Genomic DNA, 27,602 nt, shown 5'->3' with positions numbered 1-27,602 from the left:
GGGGTTCATATAAAGAAAGATATTGAGTTTCCGAGTCGTGGGCAAACATAATATTACGACTTTTGAAGTGGGATTCGACTGCCGAAGGAAGAGTGCTTGTCAGAGATTACTTTTGATCCCCGTGGGAATTGCAACAGTTCTTTTCTGAAGAAAAAAAGGTACCAAAGTAAAAAGGTTTCAGTTTAATATAGTTAAAAAGTTAGCTAGGTAGGTACTTAACACTTTTAGCTAAATGTTTAATTTTTTTTCGAAGGAAGCAAACACTTTGGTGTGTGACATTATATATTAAATAAAAAAACACACTTTGTGAAAACAAGTCTTTTAGTTAATATAATAAGCCCTGACGAAGCTTGAGATAAGCGAAACCCGGTTGGCTGTCATTATTAATTCAAATTAAAGGTGTATTTTTTTTTTCATTTAAGAGGAAGCTACAAGCCAAACATGTGTATATTTTTGGTAAACCTTATATTGTAGGTAATAGGCATTAAAGTTGCTTGACAAACGGAGTCTATAAACGTTCGATTTCAACTACAAAACTGGTTTTTATTTAATTTGTAAATAATTTTATAAGAAAGCAAAAAAGTTAGTCAAGTTAAACTATCACAGATAATCTTAGCTATAATACTGTATTTTTTAAAGTGGTTTCCTTTACGCGTTCATACATTTCTATTGAAAAAAAAAATTAGTAGTTTACATATATATTTTTTACTGAGAAATTTATTTTTTTATTTGTATTCTACTCAAGCGAAACGATAGGAAAACCTTCAATTTATCGAAAGCATGTTCATAATGTACACCAATTCGTTATAAAGATTAATCAAAATAGTGATTTGGCATTAAGCTTCGCTTTAATATAAATGTTTGATTATTAAAAAATGTATAATATTCTTTGACCATCAATTTATTATTCATAGAATTTTTTATGGATTTGAATTAGAACTACAATAAAAATGAGCCTCCCTATTTAAAAATAGCTAAATCGTGGAGAAATTTGCAAATTAGTGGAAACATTAATCTACTTTTTCCTGTGATTGACCCCATTATCGCACGGAAAGTAAATTACAATAGAGACGCAAGTATCTGGAACTAAATGCACGAAGTTTCGAAATTTAACACATCGTGATCATCAACCACAATGGCGGTCTTCTAACCGGAAACGTGATTTCGGGAAAAATACTAAAAACAGATAAAATAATACGTAGGTATTGCCTCCACACGAACCAAGTGTCACGGATGAGGTTGATGGTTTTAACAACACTGTTTACGTGTTTAAAAAGATAGCAAATAAACACACAAGGGCCGCAGTATTCACAAGAGCAGTGTGCGCGGCGCACTCGGGCGGCCAATCTTAGGGGCGAGATGGTCAGTGTATTTCCGCTTTGCAATAATAATAATAATAAATCTGTCTAAATAAATCTTATATTAGATCCGTCAAAGAATTTATACATAAAAATGCAAAAGTCAGATATTTAAAATACATGTTAAATATTTATACGTAGGGATCAGTAGGATTTATAGGTCCAATTAGATGTTCTACCGAGCCGAACCCTCTGATTTGAAAATATCTGGAGTCGGTGAATTATTTTCCCATTTGATCTCTGGTGATTTGACGTGTTGTTCTTGTATTAATTTGTAATAATAATTTCTTCTTATAATAATAATTTTTATCCCAGGATGTGAGGAGGTTAGTGCAATCCCACACGTCCCATATAGATATACATATTTTTGTACAATAGAACAATAAAAACCAAATAAACGGAAGATTTCTGAACATCTCCGAAAACTAAAGAATGTTTTTAAAATAGGCTTTCAAATTTTATTATTAGAAATATACATATGTATTATTATTATTTAATTCAATCTTAAAAAGTTGTAAAAATGGTTCACCTTACTATTTTTCTAACTTATAATACGTATAACGAAAAAAAAAAGAAAAAACCCACAACACATTTTATTAGACAAATGTATTATTAAAACTTTATTGTCACCTCACTCTTTTTTTAAAAACAAATTTACGAAGTTTCATAAGTTTTTCTCAAATTGCGATCGGAAGTTTTTGTCACATGGGAGTGAACATTTTAATTCTTCTGTGGTTAACTAATAGATTTTAATATAAAGCATGGTGTTTTCATTTCTAATACCGTTCTAATATCATATTTCTCACCATGACAGTAAGAATTTCTATGAAATCAATATGATCTCTTCCCAAAAGCAAACAAATTAGCCTAAGGGGTTGTTATCCCTTATCCCATAATGAAAAAGCGAAATAGTTGTTGCCTTAGTAATTGTCCTTAATAATTGCGAAAGCAAATTAACTGCAAAATAACGAAACCCGACAAATCTGTCAAATGTAAATAAATGTTATACGGAAAATTCTGTAAGTTGCATAATATGTATTATGTTTGCCCGTCAATACCAATTTTAAAAAGGTAATTTAATTCTTACTCTTCAAATAATTATTTTGTAAATAAACATATAACACTCTGTTTAAAGAACACGAATTATTGTAAATTTTATTAAGACCGACCGGTTTCGCTTCGTAAAAATAATATACATACATAACCCTAAAATTTATTTTGTTAAATTTTGAACCCTGAAGATGCTTCTACGAAGCAAAACCGGTCGGTCTTAATATAATTTACAAAAATTCGTGGTTTTTAAACAAATTATTTTATTTTTATTTAATAATATGTCAAACCACAAAGTGACTGCTTTTTACCAAAATATAATTATTTTTTTTAGGTTTCCCTGCGATGCATTATTAACCCCCAGTTTTCATAACGATACGATTAACATTTTTAGTTAATCTTCTATATATAGTTTAGTATAAAAAATTAATTAGATTTATTTACTTTTGCACTCAGACGGGGGCACCTCTTGTGGCGGCCCTGCAAAGATCTATTTAAAATGATATTACGTTGTAAATGTTGGTCACGCTCGATAAACTTGACACCATCTGTACCCAAAAAGCACAACTGTTTATCTGATTTAATAAACTGTGGAAATGGATGTTTTCCGGAGAACCCACTTTATTGTTACATATGTAGGTACATGCTTACATACCATACCTTCATACAATACACGGAAGGTGCAGATACCTGTTAATTATTAAATAATGTGAACCTTCATTAAAATAGATAAGGTTTAGGAGGAATTATATGTTTACTTTCTGAGTTATGACGGTATGACGATAAGTTTAATCGTGCCTTCTCTGAGATATTATTGTCACGTAAGTTTATGAAACCTGTTTCACAAGGTATTTTTCTTTTATAAAACAATACCCACGCCATATGTCTGTGACCCACGCCAATCATTTAGTTTACGAGAAATTTCTGCGGTTTACTATCCATTTTGAACTCATACGAAAATGATCGAGTTTTTTTCGCTTAACACAAGCCGTTTGTATTGATTAATGCAAAAAAAACATCGACAAAAAACATGAAAATGTTTTCCGATCATTTTTTAAATAACTTAATTTGCCACATTACAAAATAAAACCAAAAATGAAAAGAGGTTCCTAAGTAGGATATTTTTATCTTTAAAGCAGGTTTTATACAGGGTTTTCCAATAAGAGGTGTTATTTCGAATAGCCCGCTATTTCGGTAGATGTTACTTTTGTAGCTGTCATTTTTTGACATTTAACAAGTAGAAACTACGCCATTAATAAAAATGGAACGATACACGCTTCAACAATGCATTGAAATTATTAAAATTCACTTGAGTGAATCAAATGCAAATCATCTTGAGTGATGAGGCCCATTTCCACCTCGGTGGCTTCGTCAACAAGCAAAATTGTCGCATCTGGGGCTCGAAAAACCCAAGAGTTATTGTTGAAAAGCCTCTCTATCCTCAACGTGTGACTGTTTGGTGCGGTTTATGGTCCGGCGAATTCATTGGACCTTACGTTTTCGAAAATGAGGCTAGAGCAACAGTTACGGTGAATGGATTGCGCTATGGAGAGATGATTAATGATTTTTTATGGCCGGAATTGGATGGTATTGATCTGGACAACGTTTACTTTCAATAAGACGGCGGCGCTACGTGCCATACAAGCAACGAAACCATTGATCTTTTACGATTGAATATCAAAATAACACCTCTTATTGGAATAAAACTTTTTTTTGTTTAAAAATAAAACTCTATTATATAGGGTTAAGATGTGTTTTATTCGCAGTTTTTAGTTAAAGCATCAAAAATATGTCTAAACGATTAAACTTTCAAACCGAAAATCCTGATTTTGCATTAATTACTTTTTAGTGTTTTGCCTAAACCCTCAAGTACTTTCGATACATTTGTTAAGTTTGCAATATTTTCTGAGTATTTCAAATGCGCTATATACATCTTGATTAATTAATTTTCCGTGAAAACAAATACTGTTTTATATACTAAATAAAATTATCTTTCCGGTATATGTATTTAAAATAAACTTCACTATTTCTAAATAATAAAATTTTAATATCAAACGTGAAAATGTTGTCAAAAACGCAAATCACGTTTTTACTTAATATCTCGATATTTCGAAAACACATTCGTTTTGTTTGGGAAATTTGTAATAAAACTGTAACTTCACTTTTATCTCGTTCATATAATAAAAAATAAGATTATTTTTTAATTTAAGCCGATTGTTACAATAGCGGATCGAAATGTAATTCATTCAATTTGGCTATTTTAAGGATTTTAATGGCATCCAGTATAAATGTTTGAGGCAAACTGGAAAGAATTATTATTTCCCTTTCTAACTTAAAAAATACGTATTTCCGCATGATACAAAAAAAAAGATAAAAAATACTTAAAAATAAAATATGGACACTTTTTTAAAATATGACCCTAAAACGCTGGAAGGGGTAATTTTATTTTTATGCCTTTTATTTATCAATAGGCGATGTGCTGTGAGATAAATTATCACAATAATATAGCAATTTTAACAAATTAATAGTGATGCAATTTTAAATAAGACTTTTTGTTTATTCTGTATTGAATTTAATATTAAATTATTGCTTTGTTTCATAGCATTAAGTACACATTGCAAATTTGATATTGAACTAAACTCGAAAAACCAAAGCGGTACGGCACCGCCGATTCTAGCTACTGTACCCGCGCGGCCGTGTGACACACTGACCCTGAAAACACTGCACGTACAGTCAATCGATACGGAGGCAGCGGACCGAAGAGTCGATACGCTCCGGATGCTGCATGTAAAGTGTCTGAATGAATGATTATATTATTATATTTCTGTAATTGTAGGTTATATCATGTTCAATGGCAGTTGCATGTGTTCATTGCAATAAAACTGCAAGAAACACTAATTATGTTTTTTTGATTTGACTAAAGACGAGACAATACTTTAAAATAAAACGACGTATTGAAGAAGCCATGCACAGAAATATGCTACGCGCGCCCTGATGTATTCGACAGACCTACGGTTGAATTTACCTTGGTACTTCTCTAAAATAAAGTGGGAATCTAAACGACATAAGTGATAAAGGAGTGTAAAAACAATATTCAGCTGGCGGCCCGGTGTAATGAACGGACCTACGGTCGACTTTGCCCTGGCAGGCCTAGAAATCGATCTTTCCGTGGGGTTTATTTTAATTATTTCTGATGAACGTATTACTAAAATCTCAAATGTTTCTAGAGTGATCTTAAAGCTAATTTTATAGTTGAAAAACATTTTATAAAATTTTCAAACCGTTTTACAAAAAATATTTTTATGTTGTTATGTAATGTGAGCTTCAAGCGAACCCCGTTAGTGTGTCGCCTTAAGGTTGAACGTAACGTAGGTTATAATCTTCGCGTTCATAGATGGCGTTAATGATTAATCTAGGATTGTATGATACAAGGTGTCCTTCGGGGGGTGATTCTACATGATAGTACAAGTAAAAAATAAAAACAACTTTTTTTCGAAATTCCAAGGTTTTAATGTGGTTTTTAGGTTAATACGTTGATTGTTTATATGATAAAATAAATATTCTTCCATTGAAAAAAAATTTGCCTAGTAAATAAGAAAATAAACATTGAAATTTCGAAACAAGTTTTTTTTATTTTTATTACTTCTACCATTATGTAGAATCACCTCCCGAAATTAGCGCACTTTACCCCCGGACACCATGTATCTCTCGTAGGTCTAGCTTTAGGCTCTAAATATGTGTAAGCATAAAAATCAAAAAGTTTTTTTCATTTAGATGGAGAAACCAAAAGAGTTAAAGAGTTATTAAAGAGTTTTAACGTGAAACAAAAAAAAAACAACTAAAAATTACAAAAGAAAAATAGTTTTCTTTCATTTTTTCGAAAACCTGTCAAAAATAAATGTTATGGTATACCACCACTGTGATCGTGACAACATAGAAATGTATCTATTATTTAGCATTCCGTTTATTCATTACTGTGCATTGTTGTGAATCGAATCGAAAGTTTATAAATGTATAATGTTGACATTTTCTGACACACTTACTCAGCGAACTGACCTTGGAAAAATAATCGCAGATGAAAGTTTCTTTGACTTTTTGGTAATAACCTCAATATGTTGGAATTTCGTGCTGCATTTTATCTTCATACCTTAACAGTATCATATTATGATAGGCAAAATGGTGTGATTTGACGGAAAAATGCTAACAAACACGTCTAAAACTACCTTTCGTATGCCATTCCTAGGCTGAATATTTTTTATTACCATTTTTTTACTATAGAAACAAACAGTACATGATTTACAGAGATGAAACATTATACAGGAATAAGACACTTCATGTTGGGTACCTATGATATGTTTCTTTGTAATGTCTGCTAAGTGGTGTGTTTATTCCTTTTACCAAGTGACGTGTGTAGTATATAGGTGTGTGTGTAAAGTATGTGTGAGTGTTTGCGTGTGTGTGTCTGTATGTATGCGCATTGAACAGTTTAAATTATTGACATGATGCCACGTTTGAATTTGGGCAGTGAATCCAAATATTATTTATATGAAGAATTAGATGCTGCATTTGTTTTATAATTAAGCGTGTGGAATAGCACTGTATGTCGTTTACGTCTCGAAGATATGTTAAAGTTAATAAGGGACATAAGTTCGGTAGAGTCGATGTTATTGTTTAAAATTCTGTGTATAAATATTGAGTCAGCTACTGCTCGTCTTCGCTGCAAAGTTTCAAATGTACATTCAATGTTATTGTTGAATCTGTAGGTAATATATTTTATAAATTTGTTTTCGATACGTTCTATACTATCTATGTAAAGTTTATAATGTGGATTCCAAATTGGCGAAGCATATTCCAGTGTACTTCTGTACGCGGATTATGGAATACAAATAAAATAATAATGGACTATTTGTTATGAATGTAGACATACGACCATAATAAACAAAACACTATTATACAGTAAAACCCACATTTACAACTAAATCTATAGTTTAAAGCGTTAAAAATTATTTTAAACGATTTTTTTCGTTTAAAATATATAGATAATACACGGATCTGTGGAACTGCCGTTTTTTATCGTCATGATATCTGTTGTTAAAAATAATAAAATAATTACTTCATTTGGTACCAAATGTCAACACATAGCACGGTGTTTTTATCATTCCGACTGAGAAGCCCTCGGTGCTAGAAGTGAATCTATACCCTCCGTCATTAATCATATAAATCTTTGAAAAGTGGCCTCAAAATGGTGATGCAGAAAAACCGATAAAATCTTTTTTAGGAACCACGCCGACATATAGTATAATATATTATGTAAATTTGATTATATTTTGAACCAATAAAAAATAATGACAGTTGACGAATTGACCCAATAGTCCAATGTTTTAGACCAGCATTTCATAAACGGTGGTTCCCTACCCGGCAGCGGGCTCCTTGAAAACTTAGTGTTTCGGTTAGGGTTGTTATTTTTTCATAAAACTATGAAATACAAGAAAAGAATTGTATCTCGTGATAGAGACTTCATTATACGATATCTCATGTTGTATCTCATACATACGGTACGAAATGTCTTCTCTATACGTGAAGTTTATTTTTTTAAATGTTCATTGTAGGCTTTCACTTGTTAACAATATCACACTTACTCGTACGTACTCCTGTCCCTATGAGACCGGTACTCCGGGGGGCAATGATTTGTTAAGATATGACTTAATACGTGCTCTGAGGATGGGCAGGAGGTTCGAGTTCAATTTACCGGTACGTATAAATGGCAACCTAATAAGCCAATATTGGAATTTAGGACAGGCAGGTAGAAAGGATTTGATTGAGCCTTGTTTTTTTCTTCATATCTTTCTTCTTCTTGCCTCTTCTTGGCTCTTCACGGTTCTTCTTGGTCCTTCTTTTCTCTTCTTGGCTCTTATAGTCTCTTTATGGCTCTTCTTGACTCTTCTCGGATCGTCTTGTCTCTTCTTTCATCTTCTCGCTCTTCTTGGCTCTTCGTGGTTCTTATTTTCTTTTCTTGGCTCTTATAGTCTCTTTATGGCTCTTCTTGACTCTCTTGGATCGTCTTGGCTCTTCTTGAATCGTCTTGGCTCTTCTTGAATCTTCTCGCTCTTCTTGGCTCTTCATAATTCTTGCTGGTTCTTCATGACTCTTTATGTTTCTTCTTCCCTTTTCTTGGTTATTCTTGACCCTTCTTAGCTCTTCTTGTCTCTTCATTTCTCTTCTTGATTCTTCTATCAAAATTTTACATAGACCTCTCGAGACTTCTCCTAGGCCCCAGACAGGCCATTGAAATTGTTCAACTGCCAAAGATAGAATTTCGACATTTGTAATATTTAATCAATAACAGCAAGAAATAATTTTAGTCTAGAAGATTGAGCTTTCTTTGGCACACGGATACACCCACAACACGCTTTTTCTGCTTTATCTCTTCGTGGGAAAAACATGTATTCTTCTTCTGTCTAAATATATGTATTTATGTAAAGAAGAATGTCTGTAGCGGGATCTGAGTTTTATTCCAAGATTGATGAAATTGTGCACACTTGACCTTCAAAATAAAAGAAACATCACTGTCTACACGAGATTTCGAAAAACCACCCCACCCCCCTTTTCCCAACCCCTTATATAGAAAAATGTTGATACTTATTGATGAAATTTTGCACACTTGATGTTCAAAATAAGAGGAAAATTATTGTCTACATCTGATTTCGAAAAACTCTGCATAAAGCCCGGGTAATGACGGGGACTTAAGCTAGTTGACAATATATAAATCTATTTTATTTTACACATAAGCCAGAAATACGCGATGCAAAAATGAGTGAGTTACGTAAAGAGAAATAAAAAAATAGCCAGATTATAAAAAAGTTTAGGAAACGTTCGTTGAGCCTAAGACAAGAAGTGAGAAAGGTTTACTGTAAATTTTACAGTAATTTAATACATACGAGAACCTTTGATTTTGTTCCCCAACCAGTTTCTTATCAGATCACTTGATACTTCTCACGGTAACAGTAAAGCCAAAGTAAATAGGCAATAAGTAAAAATGTAACATCTGGGAGAGGTGATTAATAGACCAGAAAGGATATGGTGCAACCTTCTTGAGGAGGTGTAGTTATTTTATTTCTCACTAATTGAAAACGGTAGTTTGGTGTGGTGATGTGGGAAGAATCCCGTTACTTGGTGAGTTACCAGAAGGATTAACGAGACGGACATAAGACCAGTAAAAAAATATTATTTTATGTGACAGTGGAGAAAAACTTTTTGTCTTCTGATATTGAATTGTTTGGTTTTTGTACAATAGGAAATTTTTGTTAAATTTGATTTTGTTACACTAAAACACAATATTATAATTATCATACGAACTATAAAACAATATAATTTTTTTTGTTTTATTTAAAATTACTTAGCAAAAATCTAAAATCATTAGTTTCAAAATTAATTTTCAAGTTCTGTGAAAGTTCTATTCAAGTTGTGTTGTTATATCATTATATTTTATTTTCACAGAACTTGAAAATTAACTTTGAAATTTGATGAATAATTAAAATTTTATGAAATAAATCGTTAAAAAATAAATTTCATCAAATTCACCAGAAGTAAGGAAAAAAAACTTATTCTTGTTATTATTTTAAGACACATTTAATTTATGAAGAAGATATTAATTTGCAATAAAAAAACAATTATTTCAGGTTTTATTTAAACCTGTTTTTAATATGCTCGGAGGGAATTCCAATATTGACATTAAATGTATTATACATTATAGTACAACACAGTATATTCTAAATAGTTGCCTACAGACGGGCCATACAACGCACGTGATCCGCTTCCAGCTTGTAAATAAATAAATAATAAATTGTAAGAATTAAATGTTATTGCAATATTTTTTTAATGTTACATACATCAATCTAATTTATCATTGAAGTAGAACATAATACCAACAAATATAAACGGAACATGAAACAGAACAAAACACAGAAAAATAAAAAGGTAACTGTCGCTACAGGGAATCGAACCCAGGTTCACCATTGTTAATTACGTCTCTATGGCCCAATTAGTTGAGGCTTTGTCCCAGTAAGACAGGACTCCTGGGTTCACTTCCCAGTTTCGAAGATTACGTTTAAATTTTTCTGTGTCTTATTCTGTTTCGTGTTTCGTCTACATTAATTAGTATTATCTTCTTCTTCAATGTTTGAATTCGATAGGGACTATAATAGTGTATTTGGACTTTCCCATCAATGTTCAAGTACCTACCAATTAATACACATATTTGCAAGTTGGGAGCGGCTCACGTGCGTTGTGCGACAAGTCTCGTGGTAACTAATTAAATGACGATCTAATTTCGAATATTCGCAGTCGGTTGTTTCGCAATGTTACACATGAACTCGCTGACACTAATTTTTAATTAATAATTTCAGATTCCAAAATTCCACTTCAATCAATCATTCATTCACCAAGAAACCAAAATCAAAATTCAAATAGATATATATATAAAAAAAATCACACAATCTATCTTAAAATTAGCTTTGTGCTAATCTGATTTAGATTCCCGCCTATTTTTGCTGTTGTTTTTTTCTTTTTACGAATATTTTTCAGTATTTTAATAATAAATTACGTAGAGATCGTAAAATATAATATTGTCGATTAATTAAATATGAATTAATTAATACATAATTTTATTTACATAATTATTGGATAACTTCTCTCTCCGCACGTGTAAAAATTTACATTTTTAGTCTTGACGCTAATTCTTACAATACGTCTCTATTACATATAAATTACTAATTTTTATGACCGTAATAAAATGACTTTATATGTATATATGATATTCTATTGAGATAGTTAATAATTTGTGGAAGACATAATATAATATATCCCCAATACGTATCTACCTGTACCAATTCCATGTAAGTATTGGTATATACCATAATTATTATTCCTACGTGAAACTATTCACGTTCAATGAACTCAATATGGAACGGCTTCTGCGAAGAATAATTATTATTCAGACAAGCTACCAAACAAAATATTTTTAAAAAAATTATCTTAATTGTCTATTTCAAAATTTAAATTATAATATCCCGTGATTTTCACGGTTCAGCGCTAGTATTAATGCTATTTTTAACACTGATTGACTGCGTATTCTACTTTGTGTAGAAAAATATTTGCATGAACTGCTTATTGTTTGAACAAGAATTGAAACTGCGTAATGTTTGAAGAGAAGAACAAAGGTTTATGGTAGTAAAAAAGTGTTTATCTAATTTAGGTATTCCCAAATATTGAGCTCTATTTGTGTAGCGCATTTTTTCCGCTAATGAGTATTATCATTAGCCATAAACAAATAAAAATCATAAAAAGGATCCATTGAAATGACAGAAAAGATTTATTTTGTCAGTAAAGTGGAGATCTCCAAACATTGCTGGGTTTTCAGGATATTCAATTCAATTTAAATATGTAATTATTAAGGTGTATATGAAATATTTTGTATTTTTAAATAGGGTGTTCTTTATGATTTAAGATTTTCACGGCCAAAAGTATTTTTGTTATTTGTTTTTGGGGTATTATGCCGTGTTGCGCTAACTCCTTCTTTAGCCAACGTTTCGGACAGCATTGCAGTGTCCATCATCAGGGCAGATGTCTTATTTGAGGTTGTGTTAAAATGTGAGCTTAAGTATGAGGTTGTGATACCGTGTTGCCAGCTCCAACCCTCTGAGCTAACATTAACGTATCATTTTTTATTTAAAGTGGTTTTCTTCGTTTAGTTCTGGTGTATCCGTCAATTACCGGATACCAAGAACTATTAAGCTTAGCTCCATCGTCTCTATTAATGTTTACGGGATTTTTATGAATTTCAATGGCCTCCGTAATCCCTTTCGTTGACCCTTTCGTTGAGCCCAGACGCAACTTCTGTACTGGCAAAGGGGATGAATTTTGCAGTGGCCCCCAAAAAGATACCTGTGGAATCCATCGTATGTGGTGTAGAGACTGCACTACATACAATGATGAAAGTACACAAAATGTCAGAGGTGCAAGCAGAGGACATCCGGCAAGAGACTTGCCATATTTTGAAAAGGGCTGAAATACCCCGCCCCAATATCACGAAAGGAGAGTTTACGGCCCTAAAAGAATTACGCGCCAATGAGGAAATCTTGGTTCTGCCAGCCGATAAAGGAAATGCCACTGTCGTGATTAATACGGCAGACTACACAAAGAAGATGGAAGACCTCTTGTGCGATTCAGGCACCTATAAGAAGATTAAAAACAACCCCACCAACAAGATTGACATAAAGACAAGGGAACTAGTGAAAGCTTCTAGCATCAGGAAAGAGGATTGGTCTAAGCTTTTTGTAAAAGCCTCTAGAACTCCTGCCCTGTATGGTCTCCCAAAAATACACTTTGCAATTAAATGCTCATGTATTATCTGTTTCTATGAACAACTTAAGATAGGGGTCTACAGCGTTGTGGGTTCTTTATAATATGCCTTTTATTTTAGGGTAGTCAGATGCAGAAATCTGAAGTTATAGCGAAATTTGTAAGAACCCACTGGTTGCTTGAACTTATTATTAACTATAGTCAGGACAAATAAGCGGTTGTTGGAAGTGGAAAGGAAAGCACCAATAGCTCTGAGAAATGTGAAAATGATGAAGATTGAAAACAGCAAGAAACACTTCCTGGTAATAATGTTTCCTGTCAAATGTTCCTTATAAAAATGTATCCATTCAAAATATTCCCGGTCAAAACGTTCCTTGTCGTAATGCTCCAATATAGTGAATAGTCGCACAGTCGGTTAGGTTAGGTTTTAGGACATGGTAAGTCTGTAGAATGATTTTGCCAATATAGTGACAATTTACTTGTTTCTAATTGGGAACATTTTGACCGGGAAAATTTTAACTTGGGACATTTTTACTGGGAACATTTTGACAGGGAACGATGGAACATTATTACCTGGAAGCGGGTGTTAATGTCCAGCCTTGGTGGGTAGAAAGCTCAGACATGAGTTAAGTACCATTTAAGTTGTGGAAAAAATTTGGTTGTCATCGCAAAACACCCAACGACAACCCTGGTGAGCGTCATTAACCCTACATAGATAACGTTCATCAAAATGACGAGTATCAAATTCAAACCTACCTCGTCTAATCTAATCTCTTTTGAATGTTTCTACCGAGAATATAGCCTTCATGTGTCAACTTAGTAAGTTATTTTGTTATTGAGATAACCTACCGACTACTCGTCATTTTGTCAAATGGTTTGATCAATTATTTTGGTGGTTTTAATAGTTTTGTCCAACTTGTGCCAAAAACGTATATATATTTTCTCTCAGTGATGTCAAAGAAAACGAGAACTAACTTAAACTAAACAAACTATAGTTCTGTATTTACATAATGATGAAAAGTAAAGTTAGGTTAAAAGGTGAAATTTATCTAAAAAAAAATAGTGTCATTTTAGATACGTGCTTTAGCATGTACTTAAAACTTGAATAAAGATATGTTTTTCTTAAAAGGATATTTAATTTATTTATTTTATTTTATATTATACAAACAAACGGTACATGATTTACAGTGATGAAACAATACACAGGAATTAGATACTTCATGTTGTGTACCTGTGATATGTTTCCTTGTAATGTCTTCTAAGTGGTATGTTTATTCCTTAATTACCAGGTGACGTGTGTAGTATATAGGTGTGTGTGTGACGTAAGTAATGTATGTGTGAGTGTTTGTGTGTCTGAATCAAATCTAATTTAGAAAAAGGGGACTTCAAAAAATCTTTGTCAAAAAGTCGAATGGTTAGTTTTTTGAGCTACAAAAACAACGTTAGGTATCTACGGTTAAAGGGACTGGGCGTTAAGAGAATAAGACGAAACAATTGTGTCCTGAGTAATACAGAAACTATGCAGACAGTCAACCAATTAATACTAATAATAACAGTAAACAGATTGATTGGCTTCAGTAGGGTACAAAACCATCGTTAGCTATCTAAGGTTATAGGGACTAGGCTACCGTCAAGAGAATAAGACGTAACATTTAATTTGCCTATGCTCTGAGCAAGACAGAAGCTACGCCGACAGTATTCTATCGATCAATACCAATAATAATAGTTAACGATAATTGATGGATTAAATTAAAAATTTGAGCACACCAAAATAAGAAGTAAACAAATTGTTACTTAGTTTAGTTTGAAATGGCATTGAAATACCCAATCAGCACACAAAAATATATCAAAATCAAGTAAATACTAAATACACGAACAGAGATTTACGTGATAAGGTTGTTGGATACCTACATTACCTACCCAATGCTTATAACATATCATTAGTATGTAGCATTTTACAATGACAATGTTTCCCACGGAATGCCAGACACATAAAAGGACGCTAATTTGAATACGAATGAGGGGTTTGATGGCCGAAACACCAAACTCAATGCCAATATTTAAAGTTTTTGTTAACATTTAACATTGTATAAATCACTGGATGGTAACTGATGGAATGTTAAACACTCTGAAACAATACATTTTTAGAAACACTACTTTTAAACAATCCAAACCCTTTTAGGTTTTATTGTATTATCAAAGAATTATCTTGAGAAAAAGATAGATTCTTTCTCATCAGGAGTTTCTCAGAAATTAGATTATTTTATCAAACATGCAAGTGTTTTCCAGAATGTAAAAAGTAAGATAAGATTTCTTCAGTTTTTCTCATTAGAAATTCTATTCAAGTTGGAATGAATTTATTTTTTCAAGCAAAGAGAAGAAGACCTACTATCAATACCACCCTGGTGAGTGAACACAATTCTGAATATAGGTACAGTTTAAAACGGCTTTAGCTACGTTTAGTGACTAGGTATTCCAGGTAATTCCCGACTTTCCTTTTCCCCGGAGGGAAGATGAATATTTGAACAGTCTTAAAAATGGAAAAGTTCAAAAATTCAATTTAATAAAATAAAATAAACATAAATAAATTATCTTCGAAAGGCGAAAGAGTTGTCACGCGTAGTAATAATAATAATAATAATAATTTATGAAGTTTGAAGAAAGACAACATTGATAACACTGTAGATAATGTTACTATTTGTTATTAGGCTTACAAGAGTTCAAATATGCATAACATAATTTATGTAATTGCTCATAAATACTAGAACTTCGTAGTTAAGTTATTATGTATTACATTCACCTCGTGGTTAAATTTAACTATAAAATATAATCCAAGGTATTTTCAAGTTTTCGAGATCCTTGCGCTTGGCCTGCGAAACCTGTTTGGATTATTTCATTCACATACTACGTGTCTCAGATAAGTTAAAATCCGGTTGTGAGCGTTTGTATTGGCACTTTGTGAACTCCTTGATGATCCTGTTTTCGAAAGATACTTTGATAATGAGTGTCTACAGTTTCATATATCAAGGCATGGAAATCCCATCTCTAATATAATTTTTAAATCTGTTTTAGATATAATTTTTTTAAACATTAACTTTTTAAAATCTTTAAGTTTGTACATATACAACTAACTAATTTCGAATATTTTATGCCCATGGCATCCGTTGTTGCCTTAACAACTTGGCCAAATATCTCCATATTTTGAGTTTTATAATTTTAATAAAGTTGTCAAATAACAGGCTGTCCACGGAGAGAAATCTATTTTTGCCCTCACTAAAAATTAACAGGCATTATTAATAAATCATTAATTTCAGAATATATTTGCCTTGATCAAACGACATCACGACGATACAAATAATTTTAGTTGTAATTTAAAAATAATTGGATTTTCATGAACGCGTTCTGATATCATACTAATATATTCGTAATTTACTAAAATTTTATCAGGAAACCTGTTAATTTATTCGTGAGGTCCCGTTTTTAACCGGAATTACAAAAAAAAATTAAGAGATTTTTTATAAATTAACAATAGTCATTTTTCTCCGTGTTTAAATCGTAGAAAACGACGTATTTTATTTTATTTTTTAGTTAATAACTCAACAATATCTAAAGATTGGTTCGTACAATTAGTAATTTCATGAAACAGTATAAGTGCCTATTACCTACACGTATTATGTGTATTCGAATTTTTAGGTGAGTTCGTTCCGTTCAAATATTTACAAATATTTGTCATCAGTTCAATGAATCAGTATCACATGTGTGCTTATCTTGCTACTGCTGACAATATTATTTGGCTTATTCACAAGTTATGGTCGTCATAACGAGAAAACCGACTTGTGTCGCAATGATGAATCCTCACACAGTATATAAATAATGCAGACTTTGGCATGCAGTGACTAGAAATACAAATATTTCCTTGAAATGTTGCGTGAATTCTGTATCTTTTATCAGAGACACCAATTGATTTTTTCAACGAATCCTCATTATTTGTGTGATTAACTTACACCTGGCGACACTATCAGTAGGAATAGTCATACAGAGAAACAGGTATTCTTGATAATAAATTATTCTTACGCAGAGGAAATAAAGGCTTGACATTGTTGACTTTCTCAAACCCAAAAACGACCATTGTAAAAGAAAGTAGGATTACAAAGGAGCTCTTAGCTGACTTATTCTTATTATTAATTTAATATAGATACGAGAGTTTCTCGGTTATGCTATGTGATGTAGTAGTATATCCAATTACTGTATTTATTAGTCATCAGAATTCATCGGCTATGGAATTAATCGGTTAATTTGTCGACATTTTTAGCATTTAAAAATTAACCATTTTTAAAAAGCAAATAAAATCGACCCCAACATTCAAAAACAACAGGACATAAAAATTTTTAAAAAAGTATTTTCAAAATTAAAATAAAATAAGTAATAAGTACTCTAAAATTAAAAATAGACCGGTGGAATAAATTCATCGTGCATGTACCTACTGAAAATATAAGAATTCTATATATTTGAATTTTAGAACATTTTAGAATTACATAAACATTTTAAATTTACGTAAACATTTTATAATTATATAAACATTTTAGTTTTACATAAACATTTCAAAATTACATAAACATTTTAAAAATACATAAAAATTTTAGAATTACATAAACATTTTAGAATTCGACGTATGCACAGCTGGAATTTTATTGTTTAATAACATTTTTAAATTTGTAATGTTTTCCTTTGTACATAAACGTAAGACATAAGTATATATGATGTATGTACGTAATGTCAATCAATAGTATTATTCATGTAAGAAGATAAAATACAATTTACTTTACTTTTCCTGTTGTTTACAACTTATATATTACACTATAATTCTCATATAAAGCCCAAATTATCAGAAATCTTTTTAACTCCTTGACATAGATAACTTTGCAGGCGGCCAAGCAAAGAAAAAAGTAACCATTTCCAAAAATTATACTGTGTAATTATCCTCTATAATTATCCTCAAATAATCTGATAACATTTCAAAATGAAGCTAGTTCTCAACAAATTAATGTATATTCCTCACCACACCGACCATAAATTATTTTTCTTAGAACAATATTGAATAGAACTTTCTAATAGGACTACTCTGAAGCAATTATATTCAATTCTGACTCAAACAATTCAAAACTTAATAACACCCGTTATGCAACATGGATACGGCGCATTCTCAATTTCTAATTTTCTCTGCTGCTTCTAAGAACAAGGAAAATTTGTCACTAAACTAATATCATTTTATTAAATTAATAACTTCATTTTGTGATGGAATATAACAGAGGTATAATACACGTAATGCAACATAGGTATATAACACCAATATTGTGCTGCATTATTTGCTGGGGACATAGACATATGAATATTAGTAGACCTGCCCTAAGTGATTAAAAGCGCATTATCCCCACTCCCCATACCGGTTCCATTGAGCCGGCTAGGCTCGCATATGGCCTCAAGTGAAATTTGAAAACGTGACGTCATCATTCTTGTGCGAACTATGGTCGAGGCATCATCGGTTCATTTTACGAAATAAAACGGCAAAATGTTGACTTGTGATATGAAAACTTGTAAAAATAGATGTGAAAAAGAGAATAAACCCAATTGTCGTATTACATTCCATATATACGCATTATTTTACTTTATTTTAAGCATATTCACATCGTATAATATAGATCAGTTTTAGAAACATATTATACTATCACATCGAGAAACGTCTGGACGCGAAACACAAAGCTGGTTGGTTGCTGGGAAGTAAATTATGAACATTTATAAAAGTGTCTTAACTAAATACTCTGAAACTAACTACGACTCTGAAAATAGAAGCTGCCTTACTTTGCCGAATTTGGACTTCGCAAATTAGTTCATAACGTGGCGAGTAATTTGCGCTCCTATGTAGAAATGTCTATTCATTCAAAAGCAGATTTTACTTTTAAGAACTAAATGGTGATATTATAATGCGAGATGCCTATTTACTGTCAGATTGATTTATTGACGAATCACAGTCAGCCTTACTCCCTTCGTTCTTCAACAGTTGATTTTACCCCTCGCCATTAGCTTCTCGTCTATTAATTCCTATGTCTGTGGCTGGGGATTATCCTTAGGAGATAGACATATACCAACGCGAACTTTCCGTTCCGTAGTTCATTATTTTGATGTATCTCATAAGGTTTAGCCAGAGTTAGCAATATAAGCTCCAGAAGACGTAAGCTTTACGTCTTGATTGCAAAAAAAAAATTTTCGACTTTTCTCTACTTTCTATAAATATAATGTGAATATTTTATATATATATAAACCTTCCGGAAGAAAATCTATAAATGATAGTGAAAACCCTATCAAAATCCGTTGAGTAGTTTAGAAGAACTAAGCACACAAACAGACAGACGCGGATAGCGACTATGTTTTATACTATTTAGAGATGTATACAAAACTATACAATTTCAATTAGTAATTATGTGATAATAATTAAGGTACATGACTCGTTGTAAAGTTATGCTAAAAATTCAATGAACGTTAGATTTTTGCGTGGTTGTTCCCTTGGCAACTCAGGATAGTGGCAATTAAACGCACTTTTGAAAAATGATTTCCATCACTGTTCATGAGTTTATATCATTCTTCAAGAGTGTGTTGAATCGCCACCGTCCTGAGTTGCCATGTGACCTTATCGACATGTTCACGATCGCATTGTGCATACCCTTCTTAACCTAATCTAACCTATCCCAACAAATAGAGCGTATGTGGGGATCAGTCAATTGAAGCAATACAAACATAAGGTGAACGTTATTGGGTCAGAAAAGGGCATGCACAACGCGAACGTTAGCATGTCAACACAGTCACGCAAAAACTAAATTTTTTTCTATTCTATTTTGCGTCATTTAATAACAGTCACGTAACATATTCATTTAGAATACATATTAAAAATCAGCGAAGTGTAAATTAAAAAATTGAAATGATTTTTTATATTAGGTCTCATAAAGTGGTACTATTTCAATTAAAATAAATAAAATAAAATAATTTATAATGCACACACTAGATAAAGGATATCGGAAGAAAACAATGAAAGTTACACGTTTTTCATTATTGATTTATCTATGCAATCTTTTAGCCATAGATATATAGTTTTGTTGTGCATTATAGACTGGGTGAAAACGATGAGATGTGCATTTAAATGTTAATACAAAAATTACCATTATCAGAAAACACTAATTGCCTAATGCATTGTGGGAAAGAACAATGTACGCACATTCTCAGTACTGCTTTAGTTTTTATCCGACACAATAACTTGTCGTTTTTTTTTACTTTGAATGGTGAATACGAATGCGTCTATTGTTCTATGTTTGTTATCAATAAAAATTAGTTTAATAATAAGAAATTGAGACTGCAGTCTCACGGTTTTAGATTTTTTTGTTACTGCATGCGTTTACAGTGAAATAAATTTGTACTGGAGTGACATTGAAAGGCTCTAGCTACAAAATATATTGAAATATTTATGTAATATGCTGTAATTTCTCATGGAAAGAAAAAGCAAAGGAAATCCAAAGGTGAAAAAATTTGTACCAGCAAAACCTTTTCACTGTTTTCTCCCAAATATTTAAATACTTTAATTATAATTTGTTTAATAATCTGAAATATACAGGGTGTATCGGCACGTACCCGACAAACTTTAACCAGCTATTCCTTAGCACATTTGGAGTAAAAATGTTAAGTGCACTTTGCTGTCCGGTAACTTTTTTTTTCAAAAAAAAAAAACACTAACAATAATGTTGTTTTAAATTAAAGTAATGAATTTTTATTTAATTTTATTTTGTGAACAATTTTTTTTGTCAATCCGTCTTTTGCCAATATGAATACATAAAGGGGGGAGGGGTGAGGAGAAGTTAAAATGTGTGGATCATAAAAATTTACAAAAAATTCGTTGAAAAAAAATATTATATCGACAGCAGCGCCAACTATCGGGTCCAACTATCCTATGTTTCAAGCTGAAACCAACCATACACATTAACAAATTTCATTGAAATCGGCTGGGCGGTTTCGGAGATTAGCGTGTGCAAACACAGTGACACGTGATTTTTAAATTAATCCCAATCTATTTATTATATTCTAAACTTTGAAACCCGATTATCTCAACAATTTCTTTTTTAATCTCTTTGTTTTCCCCCGACAACCTTCTAATATCTTCAGTTAATAACTCTCATAATACAGAGTCTAAATCGAAAAATATGTCTTCTCAGAGAAGTCAAAACGTTAAAGGAGAGATACATTTATATTTTTGGATGCCCTCTGACATTTGCTATTCCACGGCTAGAAGTTAACACACAAATGGCAAAGTTCAGAAACGAAACAATGGGGGTTTGCGCAGGAGACTGACTATACGGCACGTTTCAAATCTCACACCCTTTGGAGCTTTCGGAAACTGGGTGAATCTCTTTGTTCGTTATATTTGCCTCTCTTGAGTGTTTAAACGATACAATATATTGTATTTTATCTCGGATTGAGATGAGCTGAGATTTTTCGTGAAAGTAGCTTTTTAAAAAAAAAAACTTTCAAAAGTGACGATGACGTTCAAAAGTTTCAAAAGAAAGTGATATACCTACGTAATGTAAATAAAAGCCGTATTTAATAATACAATATGCTGTTCAGCTATTCAAATCAAAATACTTTCAAATTACAGTAGGTAGTTGTCGGTTAAAGAATTATAAAATTTATAAATTTGGGATCTATGTATTTTTGTATTACAGGGACGAAATTTGACTGAAAAAAATTACATACGAATATGGAAAATCGTACGGGTATTTAATAAATAACTATATTTTAAAGCTTACAGTTAAGCAAATAATTAAAATAGTTTGTTACCAACAGGTATAGCGCTGGAAAAATTTGTTAGTAGGTACATCTGTAAACTTGTTAACCTGACATAAAAATAAATGAATGACATATTGCAAAAAATACACAATATCAGAGTTGCATTCTGAAACATTTTTAAATAACAAAGGGGTAACTTCTGAAGGTCACCAAATGTGCAAAGATAAGTTATTAGTAAAAGAGAATCTCACCTTCAAAAATTGCACGGCGAATTTGTCAAAAATCCTCGCTCAAATCCCCATCAAATCAAGAAAATTCTGGCTGAAAACGTCTCGCACCCACTGCCTTATATTATGTTATATTGTTTGTCTTTGGTTAAATTAAAAATAATTATTATTTGAAAAGTGTTCCATTCTTGTCAAAGAGCAGCTTTGACATTCACGCGCTTCTGGTGTTGCCCGCACGCGCGCTCTTTCAGGCGCGAACTGAACCTCACTGGCCGCGCTGAGCTCGTACTCTCGAACCTCATGAGACCAGAGACAAATAATGTACGAGGAGCGGGAGGTGGCAGCCACCCCGTCTACAGATGCACTTGATAAGCAAACGGGGGGCATCTCAAAAGGGTAAAATGATCGACGAATTAAAATAACTGTATGAAAGAAATATAACAACAAAAACATAGTAATTTCCTACATAGTAAAAAAGATTTTCTGTAATGGAATGTCAAATTTGTTTTTATTGGTGCAGGAAAATTATTTTTTTTGAAAATGAAAAAAAATCTGATAATTTATTTATTTATTCATTTTCGGAAAATCGACAGTTTACATTTAATCAGTTTGTACATACGTATATATATAGTAATATCTTGTTATACATGGTGTCCGGAAACTCGTAGTACAAGCCGGAAACTGGAGAATGTATACCACACGGGGAACCCAAATTAACATAAAGTTTTTTGATTTGAGCATTTAAAAAAAAAAAAAAAAAACAAAAAAAAATATATTTTTCGGCTATTTCAGGGTTCAAATTTTTTCGTCATTATTTGTTTTACTTTTAAATTTTTAAATAGTTTTAATTAGTTGGGTACTTTGATCTTCAGTAATAATTTATAAGAATTTGATCAAAAAAAATCAACTTCTGACTCGATTTACTCGAAAACGAAAGCTCAAATCAAAAAAAATTATACCACAAAATCGACTCCAAATGTGATGTATATTCACCAGTTTCCCGTTTGTACTACGAGTTTCCGGATACCATGTATAGTAAAAACCAATTATGGATTTCCTCCTTGTGACTTTAGCTCTACTGAGACAGCATAATATGGAATAAGTAAATTGAATTTGTGAGAAAGGAATATGAATTTAAAAATTTATACGAAACAAAAGATTATGTAAAGCGATTTTTTTTTAAATAATACATTTATAGCCATGGAGAGAGGTTGTACATATAAATCAAATCACAATAGAGACATAAACATTATTCACAAACCATCAGAGAAATATTATTTTATGGACCTCTTGTATTTGGTAAGTTCGCAACTGAAAATATCAACCATGGATAATACGCTACTGTAATTATTGCATAGTCTGTTCAGGCAAGAATTCTGCTTAGTAACGAAAATATAGAGAAGTATTTTATTGAGAAATACTGATTTTGTTTTTTTAGCCTTTTCTTATTGCAGACTGGACGACTTAAAATATTTACCTAAGAAAGCATAAAATAATTATATATGATTTTTTTAATGGAGTGCCTCTATTTTTCACAATAATTATATATGGTTTTTTAACTTCTTGATCGCCGATGCTACATTTTTGCCGTGCTACAGCTGATTCTGTTTTCATAATAACTGGTCCGGTTTTGTATAATATGTAGGTATATTTTTAATCTTTAAGATATTTTTTTTGCAATATAGCCTCTTTATTCTTTAATCCCTTTCTTAATTTGTTTGTGAATTGTTTTTTTGTTTTTGAATATGTAAAAAAAATTGAAACATTTAAATAAATTTTAAGATATTATATTCTACCATAAGTAGTTTCCCCAGAAAAGCGAGGTAGATTCAGAGAAGTGATTTTTTTGTAAAGTGTTTATCCTTAAGGATATTATATGCTGGCGGAAAAGAGGTTAAACAGAGTCACAAATCGACACACTTAACTGTGCAATTGATGTAAAGCTGGTTTGAAAATTTACGGATACAAAAAATTAATGGAATAAAAATATAGTTCATCCGTTCCTCCTTTCGCGGTCTGCAAAGTTAATTGTGTCAAACTGTGCTACATTTCTTAAAAGTGTTGCTTTCTACGAAAATCAATTACATAAATACACGGAACATAAAAATAAAGCGCAATGACAACATTATGAATGAGGGTAATTTTATAATCTTTTACCATGCAAACATAATTTTAATTTTCCTTTGTGCGCTTTGTTTCGTTGGAACAAAATTACTAACCATGACAAATTTTTCTCAAAAATAAAAATGAAAACATTTAAACTTTTCTATAAAGGTGCTTACTTTCGCAGCCCCCCCTTTCACTGCGTATCTAGAGCATCTCACCGATGCGCACAGAAAGAACTTTCTCCCGCCATTGTTTCAGCAAAGAGACCTCTAGGCACAGGTCGTAGAGGTGATATTCCCTTGTGCCACTTGATTGTAACTTATACTGTAACGGATACCAAGACTTGGAGGTGTGCTGAATAATTTCTCCCCGTGACGCCAATATCTCCCGATGACGCAGATGGAGATCACCTGTGTGTGGGTACCCTTTACTTCTGTTGGCAGATGAACCCTACTGAAGTTCAAAGCCATTATCTCGCAAATGGCACAAGCCTTTTGCTCCAGTACCACCGCTGTGCAAGTTTATGGGACGAACACAAATAGAAGTAAATAGGTACCTACGTACTGCGATTGGGTGGGAAATGTTTGCATGGCAACACCAGCTATTTCGGGTGATTTTTAAAGTGAAACCTTTTTGCAGGATGAGATATTTTTATATAGTATTTTATTTTTATTCTTTAGTAGATATTAGTATTTTATTTTATAGTGAGAGATGAATGGGGTTAAAATAAATTAAATATATAAAAAAAAGAGTTAAATAGTTCAAAACGACAATCTATTTAGAATCTAGTGGGAAAACGATCATCGTTTTAATAATATTACTTGGGTACACATAGAATATTTTTTATAAACGTTGTATGCACAATTTTAGATCTAATATCATTATATTATCTTCCATACTTCTTCATGTGCACCTTTTATATCCGTATTAATTTAGCCATGTTCTGTAAATCAACTAATAAAGGTTTTCTAAATACAAACATGCTTAACAACAAACTGTTCATGTTAATTTTAATAAATATCAAGAAAGTTACAACACATTGCTTTGTAACTACTTTAATTTGTATTCTTGTTTTTACATATTGCTAATTGAACTATTTTGTACAACAGAACTCTATTAAACTTGTATTGTACTTGCTTATATCATTCATATTGTGTTTATTATGATTTGAACTATACACTTATTATTGTACTAATGAACAACTTACCTATAACACTGTATACATTTAAGCCTTCAAGGCGTAAATAAATAAATAAAATTCTCGACTAATTACTATTCTTATAAATGACTTATAATCATCAATATATATTATAAAAGTAAGTGTACAATGTACGTGCTGTTAAAACTCAGAAACGAGTCCTGGTATGATCAAGGGAGTTATATGGTGTGGTAGCCCTCTATCCCTCATCCATGAAGAAGTTTCCCGTTTTTACCTGAAGGGCGCGCTTTTGAAGATATAAGGACTGGAAGTTTCACCCTCTAAAAGATTTCTAGAACAGCCCAGAACATTCGAGAGCATTCCCAGAATATCCAGGAACATTCTGGAATGTTCGGGAATAGACTGGAATGTTTGGGAACACTCCAGAACATAGTGAAAAAAAAACGGGTTATCAGGCCGGTAAATTCGTAATCGTGGCAATACATTGGTATCTCTAAATAGTATAAAACAAAGTCTGTATGTTTGTGCGCTTAGTTCTTCTAAACTATTCAAAGGAGCTTGATAGGGTTTTCACCATGATTTAGAGATTTTAATAATAATAAACATTTTATATTGAAACGTTAATTATTTGAAATTCCCTTGATACAAAAAATTCGCAAAGTAATCTCCGAAAATTATTAAGGGTAAAATTCGGTTTATGGGAGTCACTCGAATAACCGAAATTGAACTTGATTTAGACTAATTTAGGGCTGGGGAATCGGAATCTGTAAGAATTAGGTGGGAGTCGGCACTATTAACTGAGTTATAGGGTTTTGAAATTTCGTACGCGATACATAGAAGCCATGTTTTATTTATCAATTATGACATAAGAAAATCAAATTAGTGACTATTTATTAGTCTCACATTTCAGAAGTGCCAACCAAAAAATAAAAAGTGTTGCCATATAATAATAATATTTTTTTACAAAATAGGTTAGGTTTTTAGTTTGGGTTAGAGTAGGCAGAAGAACATGGGAAAAAGGTATTAGAATTAAATCACAAACCAGTCTATACAAACCTAGCGTAGCCCACAAACTATTTGAAAACTGGGATGTAACTCTAAAGGGGACGCGAGCAGGCGTTATTAAAGGGGCAATTTTTTGTAACAGGAAATAACATGGAAAAAAGGTATTAGAATTAAATCACAAACCAGTCTATACAAACCTAGCGTAGCCCACAAACTATTTGAAAACTGGGATGTAACTCTAAAGGGGACGCGAGCAGGCGTTATTAAAGGGGCAATTTTTTGTAACAGGAAATAACATGGAAAAAGGGTATTAGAATCAAATCACAAACCAGTCTATACAAACCTAGCGTAGCCCACAAACTACTTGAAAACTGGGATATAACTCTAAAGGGGACGCGAGTGGGCGTTATTAAAGGGTCATTTTTTTGTTATAGAAAATCACAGTTAGGTTAGGTTATATATATATAAATTTAATATTTACAAGATTTTAAATAATAAACTACAAATCTGGCAAATGATATTTAATTTTCTGAATTTTCCATGCATTGATATTATTATTATATGGCAACACTTTTTATTTTTTGGTTGGCACTTCTGAAATGTGAGACTAATAAATAGTCACTAATTTGATTTTCTTATGTCATAATTGATAAATAAAACATGGTTTCTATGTATCGCGTACGAAATTTCAAAACCCTATAACTCAGTTAATAATAATTCTTACAGATTCGGATTCCCCAGCCCTAAATTAGTCTAAATCAAGTTCAATTTCGGTTATTCGAGTGACTCCGAAAACCGATTTTTTTTCCATTATTAAAAACACGTTTCACACTGTATCTTTAAATGCAACTTAAAATTTTTTCTAGAGATTTTTACTTTATTTCAAACGAGTCGTGTTTTATTAAATATTTTCAAAATTTTCGCTTAAATATTTTTTTGTTTTTCAATATTAGCGCACTCAATCTAACATTCGTAATTAACATATCTCCCTTTCAAACCATTTTTGAACGTTTACTACGGGGCCTTAGGGGATGAACTGTAACAATGAATTGCTTGTTGGATTACCTGAGATTCGAAAAAAAACTATTCGTTCTCATGCTGCCGACATCAACTGCTGGTGCACCATTGTGCAGATAATCAAAGCTGATCAACCTCAGATTTGACAGGTATAATTTTTGACGGCTACCCACCATATACATTGACTACGCTTTTAAGGTGCGTCCACACCAGTAACAAAACGTGTTACAAAGAGTTATATAACCAATGTTATGTAACTTGTTAGAAATTCAACTGAAAAATGTTGTATAACACGATGTTGTGTAACTTTTTTTCTGTTTTTATAGCAGGTTACATGTTACCCAGAGGTTGTCGGTAAAGATCAAAGGAATTAGATAACTTGGTTGTATAACAAGTTGCAAGCTCGTCCACACACACAACAAAACAAAAAAAAAAAACACAAAAAACAAACAACCCACCTTTCAGTGTCCTCCCATCAGTTGATGGAGAACTATC

The 27,602-nt window shown here is 31.9% G+C and overlaps 1 protein-coding gene across 3 annotated transcripts in view; it reads right to left on the bottom strand.

Annotated features, from left to right (window-relative positions):
• The window catches only part of LOC149420542 (carboxypeptidase D), a 75,902-nt gene extending 53,802 nt beyond the window's left edge, over positions 1–22,100 (bottom strand). For all 3 annotated transcript variants that reach the window (XR_016302732.1, XM_089636772.1, XM_089636773.1), the window contains exon 1: positions 21,845–22,100. The gene's annotated coding sequence lies outside the window, so the exon portion shown is untranslated. The remainder of the gene's footprint in view (positions 1–21,844) is intronic.
• Positions 22,101–27,602: the final 5,502 nt, after the last annotated feature.

The sequence above is a fragment of the Hesperophylax consimilis genome, chromosome 10, assembly GCF_061612785.1.
Source record: "Hesperophylax consimilis isolate HC1 chromosome 10, BYU_Hcon_1.0, whole genome shotgun sequence".
Classification (NCBI taxonomy): Eukaryota; Metazoa; Arthropoda; class Insecta; order Trichoptera; family Limnephilidae; genus Hesperophylax; species Hesperophylax consimilis.
Note: the sequence above shows the minus strand (reverse complement) of the source record. Positions and strands in the feature narration are given on the sequence as shown.